Below are 5,074 nucleotides of genomic sequence, written 5' to 3' on the forward strand. Positions count from 1 at the left end.
CTACTAGGGTGCCATGGCACTCTCCTGCCAGGCATGAAACTGTGTAAAACTGTATATATTCTCTACCTGCAATTATGAGCTCCCAGCACTCCCCTCCATTCTCATTCTGAGGTCCAGAGGCCTGTCCCCCAGGATTCCAGATTCTTGAGTGATTTCTCGAGGGGTGTGGACAGGGCCTGGACTGCAGCTGGTCAGTGCTGATTCTGCAGCAGGGGAGTGAGGAGAGGATGGTCGGCTGAGAGGGAACCTACATGCAGGAGCAATGGTGCCCCGAGGCACAGAGCAACGGCCGTTTTTGGCAACAATAGGGCTCACGCCTGCATATTCTGGAGTCACACCCCCCATCTTCTCTGGGCAACAAAAGGAGGCCAGGCATCTTCTCAGGTGGCAACCACCAGCTAAATGCAGGCCCCATGAGTAAAGGATTTCCCTGGAGCGGTACCGGCCTGGGTGGAGCCCAGGGACTAGAAAACGAACGCACAGTGCCAAAGACTCCCAGGGTGGGGGTGACCCAGAGGACCGCCTTAGGCTTTATTGAGCCTAAGATGCAACCGGCCCTCATGGGATCATCAGCCTAGACAAAGGAGAGCAGGAGGCTAGAACTGAAAGCTAACTGTGCTGCGAATACAAACTCTGGGCAACAGCAATGACAGGGCCTGAGGTGCTGGTTCTGTGAACTCAAAGCAGCTCCTCTTCTGCAGGGGAATTTAGCAGGGACAGAAACAAATTCCGCAAAGTTGTTCTTTTTGGTCAGCAACATCAATCAGGGGCAGGGCTAGAAGTGAGTGAACACCCCCCCCTAGCCTCCATCAAGCACCCGAGGTTGTCAGGCCTCACCTCCCCCTGCCGGATAGAGGCAGAGAGCAGCAGCCTGGCTAAGGAGACATAGATTTCCTTGGGATTCAGGCAAGTGCAAACCCCTAGAGTATCTGCTCATTGGAGGCAACTTGGTCACAGCCGCATGGGATTATCAGTGACTGGGGGTCCAGATATTTGCTACATACAAGAATCACATCTTACCTTAAAATATAAATATAGACTCAGGGTGAAAAAATGGTCATCCATATTTCAGGCAAACGGTAATAAGAAAAAAGCAGGTGGTGCAATTCTATTTCCAGACACAATAGGCTTTAAACCAACAAAAGTAAGGAAGGATAAGAACAATCACTTCATGTTTGTTACGGGTAATACTCAATATGATGAGATTTCAATTATTAATATTTATGCACCCAACCAGAATGCGCTTCAATTTATAAGAGAAACTCTAACAGACACGAGCAACTTGATTTCCTCCAGCTCCATAATAGTCGGAGACTTCAACACTCCTTTGGCATTGTTGGATAGATCCTCCAATAAGAATCTGAGCAAAGAAATTTTAGAATTAAACCTAACCATCCAACATTTGGATTTAGCAGACTTCTACAGAACGTTTCATCCCAACAAAACTGAATACACATACTTCTCATCAGCCCACGGAACATACTCCAAAATCAACCACATCTTAGGTCACAAGTCTGACCTCAGTAAATTTAAAGGAATAGAAATTATTCCTTGCATCTTCTCAGACCACCATGGAATAAAAGTTGAGCTCAGTAACAACAGGAATCTGCATACTCATACAAAAACATGGAAGTTAAACAACCTTATGCTGAATGATAGCTGGGTCAGAGATGAGATTAAGAAGGAAATAGCCAAATTTTTCAAACAAAACGACAATGAAGACACAAATTATCAGAACCTCTGGAATACCGCAAAGGCAGTCATAAGAGGAAAATTTATAGCACTGCAAGCCTTCCTCAAGAGAACGGAAAGAGAGGAAGTTAACAACTTAATGGGACATCTCAAGCAACTGGAAAAGGAAGAACATTCCAATGCCAAACCCAGTAGAAGAAAAGAAATAACCAAAAGAGCAGAATTGAATGAAATTGAAAACAAAAGAATTATACAACAGATCAATAAATCAAAAAGTGGGTTTTTTGAAAAGGTCAATAAAGTGCTCACTTCGGCAGCACATATACTAAAATTGGAATGATACAGAGAAGATTAGCATGGCCCCTGCACAAGGATGACACGCAAATTTGTGAAGCGTTCCATATTTTTACAAAGAAGAATGAACAAGCACACTGAAATTAAAAATAAAAAAAAATAAATTAAAAAAAAAAAAAGAAAAGGTCAATAAAACAGATAAACCTTTGGCTAACCTAACCAGGAAAAAAAAAAAGAGTAAAATCTTTAATTTCATCAATCAGAAACAACAAAGACGAAATAACAACAGACTCATCAGAAATCCAAAAAATCCTTAATGAATATTATAAGAAACTTTATTCTCAGAAATATGAAAATCTGAAGGTAATTGACCAATACTTGGAAGAACATCACCTTCCAAGACTTAGCCAGAATCAAGTGGAACTGTTGAACAGGCCAATATCAAGTTCTGAAATAGCATCAACCATACAAAATCTCCCTAAAAAGAAAAGCCTGGGACCAGATGGCTTCACGGCAAAATTCTACCAATCCTTTAAAGAGGAACTAGTACCTATATTACTCAACCTGTTCCAAAGTATAGGAAAAGAAGGAATACTACCCAATACTTCTATGAAGCAAACATCACCTTGATCCCAAACCAGGAAAAGACCCAACAAGAAAAGAAAATTATAGACCAATATCACTAATGAATATAGATGCGCAAATATTCAACAAGATCCTAACAAACAGAATCTAGCAACACATCAAACAAATTATACATCATGACCAAGTCGGTTTTATCCCAGGGTCTCGAGGCTGGTTCAATATATGTAAATCTATAAGTATAATTCAGCACATAAACAAATTAAAAACCAAAGACCATATGATTCTCTCAATTGATGCAGAAAAATATTTTTATATATCCAGCATCCCTTCATGATCAGAACACTTAATAAAATTGGTATAGAAGGGACATTTCTTAAACTGATACGGGCTATCTACAGCAAACCCAAGACAATATTATATTGAATGGAGTTAAATGGAAATCATTTCCACTCAGATCAGGAACCAGACAAGGCTGCCCATTGTATCCACTGCTCTTTAACATTGTAATGGAAGTTTTAGCCATAGCAATTAGGGAAGAAAAGGCCATCAAGGGCATCCATACAGGATCAGAAGAGATCAAACTTTCTTCGCAGATGATATGATTGTATATCTGGAAAACACCAGGGATTCTACTACAGAAGTGATCAAGGAATACAGCAGCCTCTCAGGTTACAAAATCACCATTCATAAATCGGTAGCCTTTACATATACTGACAATAGTCAAGCTGAAAAAAGAGTTAAGGACTCTATCCCATTCACAGTAGTGTGAAAGAAGATGAAATATTTGGGAGTTTATCTAACAAAGAACGTGAAAGATCTCTATAAAGAGAGCTATGAAACTCTAAGCAAAGAAATAGCTGAAAATGTTAACAAATGGAAAAACATAACATGCTCATGGCTGGGAAGAATCAACATTGTTGAAATGTCCATACTACCCAAAGCAATATATAATTTTAATGCAATCCCTATTAAAGCTTCACTGTCATACTTCGAAGATCTTGAAAAAATAATACTTCATTTTATATGGAATCAGAAAAAACCTCAAATAGCCAAGACATTACTCAGAAATAAAAACAAAGCAGGAGGAATCACGCTACCAGACCTCAGACTATACTACAAATTGATAGTGATCAAAAAAGCATGGTACTGGAACAAAAACAGAGCAGTAGATGTCTGGAACAGAATAGAACCAAGAGATGAATCCAGCTACTTACCATTATTTAATCTTTGACAAGCCAATTAAAAACATTCAGTGGGGAAAAGATTCCCTATTTAACAAATGGTGCTGAGTGAACTGGCTGGCAACCTGTAGAAGACTGAAACTGGACCCACACCTTTCACCATTAACTAAGATAGACTCTCACTGGATTAAAGATTTAAACTTAAGACACAGAACTATAAAAATACTAGAAGAGAGTGCAGGGAAAACCCTTGAGGAAATCGGTCTGGGCGAGTGTTTTATGAGGAGGACCCCTTGGGCAATTGAAGCAGCTTCAAAAATACACTACTGGGACCTGATAAAACTAAAGGGCTTCTGCACAGCCCAAGAACACAGTAAGTAAAGCAAGCAAACAGCCCTCAGAATTGGAGAAGATATTTGCACGTTATGTCTCCAATAAAGTTTTAATAACCAGAATCCACAGAGAACTCAAATGTACAAGCAAGAATAGAACAAGTGATCCCATCACAGGCTGGCCAAGGGACTTGAAGAGAAACTTCTCTGAAGAAGACAGGCTCACGGCCTACAGACATATGAAAAAATGTTTGTCATCTTTAATTATCAGAGAAATGCAAATCAAAACTACTTTGAGATATCATCTAACTCCAGTAAGATTAGCCCATATCACAAAATCCCAAGACCGGAGATGTTGGCGTGGATGTGGAGAAAAGGGAACACTTCTACACTGCTGGTGGGAATGTAAATTAATACATTCCTTTTGGAAAGATGTTTGGAGAACACTTAGAGATCTAAAAATAGATCTGCCATTCAATCCTATAATTCCTCTACTAGGCATTTACCCAGAAGACAAAAAAATCACATCATAACAAAAATATTTGTACTGGAATGTTTAGTGCAGCCCTATTCATAATTGCTAAGTCATGGAAAAAGCCCAAGTGCCCATCGATCCACGAATGGATTAATAAATTGTGGTATATGTACACCATGGAATATTATGCAGCCTTAAAGAAAGATGGAGACTTTACCTCTTTCATGTTTACATGGATGGAGCTGGAACATACTCTTCTTAATAAGGTATCTCAAGAATGGAAGAAAAAGTATCCAATGTACTCACCCCTACTATGAAACTAATTTTTGGCTTTCATATGAAAGCTATAACCCAGTTATAACCTAAGAATATGGGGAAGGGGGGAGGGAGGGGGGAGGATGGGAAGGGGGAGGCTGACTTTGCACTTCTAAAACATCAAGCTCTACTTTTCTTGGTTCTTCTAGTCTATGAGATTTTGCTGACCTTAAAATAAACTTTCCCTCTAGTCTCACCCT

The 5,074-nt window shown here is 39.8% G+C and overlaps 1 non-coding gene across 1 annotated transcript; it reads left to right on the forward strand.

Moving 5' to 3' along the window:
• The first annotated feature begins 1,993 nt into the window (after window positions 1–1,993).
• LOC128591988 (U6 spliceosomal RNA) lies at window positions 1,994–2,100 on the forward strand. The gene has a single exon (XR_008381731.1). It is a non-coding gene; the product is annotated as a U6 spliceosomal RNA (small nuclear RNA).
• The last annotated feature ends 2,974 nt before the right edge of the window (window positions 2,101–5,074 follow it).

The sequence above is a fragment of the Nycticebus coucang genome, chromosome 1 (assembly GCF_027406575.1).
Source record: "Nycticebus coucang isolate mNycCou1 chromosome 1, mNycCou1.pri, whole genome shotgun sequence".
In the NCBI taxonomy this organism is placed as follows: domain Eukaryota; kingdom Metazoa; phylum Chordata; class Mammalia; order Primates; family Lorisidae; genus Nycticebus; species Nycticebus coucang.